The 8,637-nt window shown below is 50.0% G+C and overlaps 1 long non-coding RNA gene across 1 annotated transcript; it reads left to right on the top strand.

Moving 5' to 3' along the window:
* Positions 1 to 87: 87 nt before the first annotated feature.
* Positions 88 to 855, top strand: 1110006O24Rik (RIKEN cDNA 1110006O24 gene). The gene has a single exon (NR_027810.1). It is a non-coding gene; the product is annotated as an RIKEN cDNA 1110006O24 gene (long non-coding RNA).
* Positions 856 to 8,637: the final 7,782 nt, after the last annotated feature.

Here is an 8,637-nt window from a genome sequence, read left to right as displayed (position 1 = left end):
CCGCCCCGCCACTGCGCAGGCGCGGGGGCTGGAACCGCCTCTGCGCAGCCGCAGCCCCGGCCAGCCGCGCCCTCTCCGCGCACGCGCAGTGCGCTACGCTCGCCGGCCGAGGTCCGAGTGAGCTAGCGAGCGAGCGAGCGAGCGAGCGCCGTCGCTGCGGATCCCCGGGAGAACCGAACCGTTTAGCAGGGCCCGACGGAAGAGAGGTGACAACCGGCCGCAGGGCTGAAGCCTGGAGGTCAGCGCTGGGGAGGAAGTCGTCCCCCGAGCACCACGATCCCGGACGCCCGACCCCCTGGCGGAACGGGTAGCGGTTCCGGATTGGGATCCGTGGGGCGTATGCACCCTGCTCGCCAGCGCTTCTGCTCCTTCTGCCTCAGTTTTCCGGACGCAGCGCGGAGCCAGCCCCACGTTTTTTTCCAGTTGGAGCGGAAGCCCACCTGCCCGTCCCCGAGAGCTGTCGCTGCCATCGCCATCCTCCCTGCAGGTCTGCAGGGATTGCCCCATCCCTGTGGTTTTTTACTTTTTCCAGACAAGTTCTCAAGTATCCCAGGGTGGCTTCCTGACTCTCTCGAGTAGCCGAGGATAACCATATACTTCTGATCCCACCTGTACCTCCTGAGTCCTGTTTTAATGTGGTGCTGAGACTCGAACCCATGGCTTCGCAGATGCTAGGCAGACGCTTTTCGAGCTGAGCTCCACCCCCAGCCTCTTTGTCCCTGCTTCTTCTTGCCCTCCAGTGCTTTCCAGCCAAGCACCTGTTGGGGATACTGCCCACTCCTAATCTTTCCCCGTAAGAAGCAGTGCTAGTGTTTAAAACAAAACAACAACAAAATACAGACGCTTACTGAATTCAAAGTTGACATTAGTTTTCCTTTAAAGTTTCTTGGACAGCATGAAACACTTACTAGTCTAATGGATACATGTTTTCCCATACATTTCAGAGTATCTAAGCACCCATGTGCCTCTCGCAGTTCACCGGTATGCCGCCATCAATCATTTAACTGCCTCGTCACCACGTGGTACCCCCATCTGATGGTTGTACTATTCCTTAACAATTCCGCTGCTGGTAGATTTATGCAGTTCATAATTTTCTTGTTATTCAAGGTACTGCAGGTCCTTGAACAGCACACACAGTGTCTGATCTAGGCCTTGCTTGAACTCTTTATTTCCCTGAAGCAAGCCTGGTGATGTCAGATGAACACGAGCCTAGAATCATAAGATACTGGCTGAGGAGAGACGCTGGCTGTGTTGTGTTCTTGATTGAAAACTCCTGGGACTGGCCAGGTTCCTGCTATTCCTTTGATTGGCATTTTTTAAGAAACAGGGAAGGGGCTGAGGAATGGCTCAGCAGTTAAGAACACTGGCTGCTCCTCCGGAGGAACCTGGTTAAATCCTCAGCCCCTCCCACCCCCCATGGCGCCTTACCAGGATCTGTAACTCCAGTCTCAGAACTGATGTCACCCTCCGGCCTTGGCTGACACTTGAGACATGTGGTCTGTAGACTCAAACTAACATTCAGGTACATAACAGAAAAACCTCAAAACATTTTAGAGGGGCTGGAGAGATGGCTCAGCGGTTAAGAGCACTCTGGCTGCTCTTCCAGAGGTCCTGTGTTCAATTCCCAGCAACCACATGGTGGCTCACAACCATCTGTAATGGGGTCCGATGCCCTCTTCTGGTGTGTCTGAAGATAGAGACTGTACTCACATGCATAAAGTAAATAAATAAATCTTTAAAAAAAAAAAAAAAAAAAACATTTTAGAGGAGACAGATGGAAAGCAAGAAGTCTTAGGATTAGGGTAGACTTCAGATAAGCACTCCACGTCTCCCTGGCACCTAAAGCATCGGGTCAGGTCATCTTCATGCCTGCTCCTAGGTTGAAAAGATTGCAGTTTCAATGCCAGCTTTGAAATCCACCCCTGAATAGCTTCTGGATAGTCAAGGGGCCTCAGAGTCTGTTTCCTCAGAATACTGTAAATGTGAGGCTATGCATCGTCAGTCACAGGGACCAATGTTAGTCATTCTGCAAGGGCTCGCTCATCATCGAGCTGTTTCCTATAGGGGACTTCCCACAGTCCCAGAGCAGCAACCTGTCAACACAGGACTCTCTGGGGAGTGAAGCAGAACAGCTCTAGGGAGATGAGATTCCCAGTTCTGCCCCATCCATATGTCACCTGGAACCCAGTGGGTGTTAATTCCTGCCTTTATTCTGTAACTATGTAATGGCCTCTTACCATTTACTATACTATACTATACTGTACTGTACTGTACTATACTATACTGTACTATACTTCAGAGGACACAGACTGTCTCTGTTAGCAAGAGGGAAGGAGAAGAGTCCGTCACAAAGATTTCATGGTGACACCAGAACAGAGGCACACTTTGAATGTCAGCTGTATTCAGACAGCCGCTGTCACACCCTGTGAGAATCATCAATTTTGGCTTGGAGGGGGGAATTCCCTGAGGCCAGGGTATGCTTCTGGAATCCCAAAATGAGTCTCCCAGCAAACGCTCTGAAAACACTGTCTAATGTTTACCTGGCTGCAGTCAATGAAGAGTTCTTTCCAAAAACGCATGTGTCGTGTGTCGCGTGTGAACTGCTGCAGGCTGGTCAGGACAGCCCGCAGCTAGAGACCTTGTCCCCATGTCCCGGGCTACAGCTTATCTTCCTACCTTAGAGCTAACTCCGGAGATCCCCATCAGAAGAGCAGCACTGCAAAGCTGTGTCACAGACCCGCGGCAGGAGCACCGCGGTGGTGAGCGGGGCTGGGCAGTTACAAATGAGACAAACAGTGACAGGCAGACAAAGCTGCTTTTTCAACATCACCTGGTAGCTGGATCCATGCAACAAATTCAATTTGTTGACTCATTAATTCAATAAATACGGGTGTGCTTACTAGATGCACCCAGAAGCCAAACACCACCCACAGCTTCTTCATAGTAGGGGAGCGAATCAGTAATCTGTCCAACTGTTAGTGGGGCTGGAGAGGTGTTTCTGTAGCGGAGGAGCACTTGCTCTTGCAGGCGACAAGGTTTGGTCCCCAACACCCACACAGCAGCTAGCGACCAATGACTATGACTCTCAGGCTCCAGGAGAACAGACACCCTCTATTAACTTCTCTAGGAACCAGGCACGCATGTGGTGCAGAAACGTACATGCAAACTGCCCCTGTACGTTAAAAAAAAAAAAAATCTTTCTAAATTAAAAAAAAAAAACAAAAAACAAAAACCTGCCACAATTATTGGGACTTACTTCATGCCTGGCACTTAGCATCCAGAGACTTAGCAGTAAGCGAAATTTAAAAACCTACCTTCGAGGTGTTTGGGAGTACAGGCCACGGGGATGACAGAAGGAAGTGTAGCATATGAGGGACAGGGAGCCAAAGCAGCTCGGGGTGGCAGGCCTCTACTCTTCAACCTCGCAGTGAACAGTAAGCAGGGAGGCGGAGACCAACCAGGGTTCCTCAGAGGTCCAGAAGGAGGGATGGGATGTGAGGCTGCAGGGTAGAGAAGAGGGGGCCCCTGAGGGCTTGGGGAAGGGTAGCACCCTGAAGTCTGCAGTGCTGGGGTTAGGTCAGCACGGGGACCTGCGGTATCTGGGTAAATCTGAGGGCTGTGGTCATGCAAAAATGTGGAAGTGAACATAAAAACCACACCAAGCCTCTGTGTGGCTCTACCGAGTGATCCAGGGGCTGTGTGCACGCTGGGCAGGCGCTCCACCAGCTGAGCTATTATCATCGGGCTTCCTAGTTTATCATCATCATCATCATCTTATATGGTTTTTAAAAAAGATTTATTTATTTTATGTGAGTACACTGTCACCATCTTCAGACACCAGAAAAGGGCGTCAGATCTCATTACAGATGGTTGTGAGCCACCATGTGGTTGCTGGGAGTTGAACTCTGGACCTCTGGAAGTGCACAGGGTTTCTCTGTGTGGCCCTAGCTGTCCTGGAACTCACTTTGTAGACCAGGCTGGCCTCAAACTCAGAAATCTACCTGCCTCTATCTCCCGAGTGCTAGGATTAAAGGCGTGTGCCACCATGCCTGGCCAGGATTATTTTTATTGAATAGACTTTTATTGGTGACTAAAGAAACACAGGCTTCTTCCCCCACGATCCTCCTGGCTGTCTGAAGGACCTTAGAGGCCCCCTTCCCATGTGCCCCTCGTGTTGTGGTGTGGTAAGGTGTGGGGGAAGAGGGGTGCCTCTGCTGGCCCATACTGAGGCATCCCTTCCTCCTGAAGGATTAGCCACATGATGGTATAGTATAGAATAGAGTTTATTCAGGGCATGGGGAGGGGAGTTGAGAGGACAGTAGAGACAGAGAAAGGCAGAGAGAGAGAGAGAGAGAGTAGTAGAGTAGAGGTCAGCCATGAGCATATGGTGACAGGGGGAAGGGAATGGGATGAGACGGGGAGCAGGGGCAAGAAGGCAAGAGAGAGAGAGAGAGAGAGAGAGAGAGAGAGAGAGAGAGAGAGAGACTGTGGGGCAGAGCCTAGTCCACATGCTAACACCTCGGCTCTACCCTTCCTAAGGACAGAACTCTGTGCCGTGGGGACTGACTGATGGCCAGTCCCTTCCTGCCCTGTCCTGGCAAAGGCAGCCATCACCTTCAGAAGCCTGACTTCCAGATCTTAAGGAAGCAGCCCTTCAAACCACAGGGTCAAAAAACTGGAAGGCGCATCTGCAAGAGCGTCGTGCCCATCTGTGTTCCACCTTCCACGGTGACTGCTGGCTTTGTCAGGGTTCGGCTGCTGGGGAGAGAGACACATGACCAAGGCAGCTCTTAGAAGAGAAAGCATTTCATTGGGGCTGGCTCACAACTTCAGAGGTTTAGTCTACCTTGGTGGAGAGTGTGGTAGAACAAAGGCAGATATGGTTGCTGGAAGAGCTGAGAGTTCTATATCCAGATCGGTGGGAGAAAAGACGCTAGGCCTGGCTTGGGTCCTTGAAACCTTAAAACTCACCCCCAGTGACACACTTTCTCCCCAGCAAGGCCACACCTCCTAATTCTTTCAAATACCGCCACTCGCCACTCATTTGGTGACCAAATATTCAAATCTATAAGCCTATGGGTCCATTCTCATTTAAACCACCATGCTGGCCCTTTCCCTTAAGTCTCTCACTCACACTGTCCATATAGGGAGCACCTCGCCTTATGCAGGGTACACCGTTATCATCCAATGCAGATGACAAGCCTGTGGTGTCCACGCCCATTACAGAGCTGGATCACAAGCAGGGCAGGGAGAGTTTGAATCTAACTGCAAAGCCCCTAGTGTGTCCTGTGCATGGAACATGGAACAGTAAGGCATTTTCTTCAGCGTACCTTAAAACTAGTCCTTTAGATAAGGCCCTGGTGCTAGTCCACACAGACTGGTCCCCAGGCCTGGGGTGGCTAGGCTCATCTTCCTCTGGCACTGCAGAAAGGTAAGGCTTGGGAGTTTGAGAAAGTGTCCGTCACCAGAGCAGAAGGGCCCCCAGGTGTGGCAGCTTGTGGCTGCAACCCCAGGGCTGGGGAAGTGGAGACTGGAGACTCCCTGGAGCCCGTTGCCAGGCCAGTCCCTCGGAATCAAAGAACTCCAGGCTCAGTGACAGGACCCTGGCTCAAAAAATAGCATGGAACGCAATCTAGGAAGACACATGTGTCTGTATACACACACACACACACACACACACACACACACATGTCACCTGCATATAGAAAAATACATATACAAAACAAAAATAAAATCCCATTTTGCGTGCTCTCTCTCTCTCTTTCTTTTTGGCTTGGTTTTGTTTTAAATATCAGAGACAGGTGCATCTCTTTTTAAGTTCAAGGCCCATCTAGGACTACAGAGTGACAGTCAGAACTACACAGAGAAACCCTGTCTCAAAAAACTCGATAGATAGATAAATAGATGATAGATAGATAGATAGATAGATGATAGATAGATAGATAGATAGATGATAGATAGATAGATAGATGATAGATAAATAAGATAGATAGATAGATGATAGATAAATAGATGATAGATAAATAGATGATAGATAGATAGATGATTGATAGATAGATAGATAGATAGATAGATAGATAGATAGATAGATAGATAGATAGATAGATAGATGGATGGATAGATTAGATGTAGTCTTACTTTGTAGTTCAGTCTGACCTTGAATACACAACATTTCTCCTGCCCCAGCCTCCTGAGTTTGGGGATATAAACTACTATGTTACAATTTACTGCTCTGTTTTAGAGACTTGGTGTAATTTAATACAGCCAGACAGAACTATACTTAGAACACCCCTGACCAGGCGTGGCAGCGGTGCACTCCTTGAATCCCACTCAGGAGGCAAAGGCAAGCAGATATCTGAGTTCAAGACCAGGCTGGTCTACAGAGTGAGGTCAGGACACAGAGACCCCATCTCAAACAGCAGCAGTAACACACACTCACGCGTCTCCAGATACCCACCTTGTTTTAAAATCCATCAGGAAAACAACTCCAAAACTCAAGTCTGAATTTCTGCAGAGCCTGTGCTTCCTGGGCCGCTCATGAGCCCCAGAGAATTTCCTTGCAAAGCCGGTTCTCAGGAGTGGCTCCCCAGGCAGTGGCACGCCTTTAATCCCAGCACTTGGGAGGCAGAGGCAGGCAGATTTCTGAGTTCGAGGCCAGTCTGGTCTACAGAGTGAGTTCCAGGACAGCCAGGGCTATACAGAGAAACCGTGTCTTGAGAAAAAAAAAAAAAAAGGAGTGGCTCAGCCCCACCATACCGTCCTGGTCACAGCTTGACACTGGCTCCGGTGAAGTTGAACACTCAGTTTAGACAGTTACCTCTTGTCATTGATTTGGGGACCCTGACTCTCTACAGGTTTTCCTAGCTAGTATCCAGCAAATGAGGTGAGGAATTGCTAGCCTGCCCCTGTGGAACTAGGCAAGACCTGGGGTGGGTGGAACTTTGGGCCTGTCATCTGTAGCTGGCTTATGCGTTTACCCAGGACCCTCCTGTGAGCTCCACAACAGGAAAGGGTTGGAAGCGCTGCTCTGAAGCCTAGGCCACTTCAAGGGGAGAGGGCAGCACTCTTTCTTAGCCTTATAGATTCATGGCCGCCACACCTCGATTCCCTCCTCTGGCAAACAGTTACAAGGGGCTGGAGAGATGGCTCAGAGCGCTGGGTGCTCTTCCAGAGAAACCTGGTTTGCTTCTCAGCACCCACATAGCAGCTCCCAGCCGTCCACAATTCCAGTTCCAGGGGCATCAGGAATGCATGTAGTAGACATATGTTAGGGCAAAACACACATACACAAATAAATTAAAAAAATGTAATTTAAAAACAAATAGTCACTCGGGAGGCAGAGGCAGGCGGATTTCTGAGTTTGAGGCCACCCTGGTCTACAAAGTGAGTTCCAGGACAGCCAGGTCTATACAGAGAAACCCTGTCTCGAAAAACCAAAAAAAAAACAAAAAACAACCCCCCCCCAAAAAACCCCCCCAAAAAAACCCAAAAAACAAAACAAACAACAACAACAACAAAAAACCCCCAAATAGTCATGAGAGATTCTTGTTGACAGGATGCTTCAATTTAATGTTGAATGCTAGTACCTAAAGCGGTGTGGAGGAGAGTCTATTCTGAGTTATTCCAAGTTCCTCATTTGTAGAAAGAGGAACTGGGGGCGCTGAAGCCCTGTTGAAGGCTAAGCAGCAGCCAGCAACCAGGACAAACATCCTTTACTCCTGTGGATCCAAACTCCACTTCTTCCAGGGTTGCTGTGCCTCTGGACTGGTCCTTTTGGCCCACCCCAAAAGGTTGTGTTTTGTGTTGTGTTGTGTCCTTAGCCATTGGACTTCTGAGGGGCAGCACCCACCCTCCAGCCCAGAATACAATGCAGGGTGTTCCAAGAGCCTTGGCTAGTGTCTATTCAGCTCTCGTCTGCTCCTCCTCCGGGGGCTGGAACTGGAAGCTGTTTTTCCCTCAGCTTTTGCTTCCTGGGTGTCCTCCGCCCTCCGCTCGCCGGGCTGGGGCTGAGAATCTGGGGTGGATGGAACCCAAGCTGGCAGAGGGAACAGAGAGGACAACCTGCTGCCTGCAAGAGGTACCCACATAACGCAGCCAAATGCCCTGGGCAGCTGAGGGGACACTGGTGACCCTCTGTATCCCAGTTGCCATGGCCACCAAAAGCTGAAAGCATTGGCTGCTCTGCTCTGGGGACTGACTTGGCTGACCTACCAAGGTCCCCTCCGGCCCTAGGAGTCTACAGTTACCCTCAGCCAGATGACACCGGGTCTGCTGGTGACATAGGAAGCTGGGGAGTAAGGATTCCATCAGACACGTCTTAGAGGTCACCTTGCCTTACACATCCCTCAGTCAAAAGCCCACTTCCACTATACTATTAGTGAGACTGGTCTTTAGTTTTTGTTTTCTGAGACAGGGTCTGATGTAGCTAGGCTAGCTTTAACTATGTAACAAAGGAAATGCCTCCCCAGGCCCAGCTCTCCTACCTCCTAAATGCTAGGATTACAGACCTATGTCACATCTGGCTACACTGCCCCCCATCCCCCACCCCCCTTTTCTTTTACAGCTCTAGCCAGTAATTTTTTTTCCCCATTTTGAGACAGAGTCCCAGGCTAGTCTAGAACTCAGACAGACACCTGC

The sequence above is a fragment of the Mus musculus genome, chromosome 5 (assembly GCF_000001635.26).
Source record: "Mus musculus strain C57BL/6J chromosome 5, GRCm38.p6 C57BL/6J".
In the NCBI taxonomy this organism is placed as follows: domain Eukaryota; kingdom Metazoa; phylum Chordata; class Mammalia; order Rodentia; family Muridae; genus Mus; species Mus musculus.
The sequence above is the reverse complement of the archived record's forward strand: the minus strand, read 5'-3'. Positions and strand labels throughout refer to the sequence as shown.